The sequence below is a fragment of the Cariama cristata genome, unplaced genomic scaffold (genome assembly GCF_000690535.1).
Source record: "Cariama cristata isolate BGI_N322 unplaced genomic scaffold, ASM69053v1 scaffold38084, whole genome shotgun sequence".
NCBI lineage: Eukaryota > Metazoa > Chordata > Aves > Cariamiformes > Cariamidae > Cariama > Cariama cristata.
The window spans coordinates 2,943-3,145 of NW_009614181.1; positions in this window are offsets into that span (position 1 = coordinate 2,943).

A 203-nucleotide genomic window follows, 5' to 3' on the forward strand; every position below is an offset into this window, starting at 1 on the left:
CCTGCAGGCATGGACCCCACGTCTGGGGAAGGGATGGGGAGGGGAGATGGGGGCAGAGACGGGGACTTGGAGAGCGGCTGGGCCCCACGGGACTTTCCCAGACCCAGGGGCTGGAGCGGGACTCGGTCGTAAATCGGAGCTGGCAGAGCCCCAAATAAGGGGGATGCCAGGGTGCAGCACGTTTTCAAGGGCTGTGGGGCGGC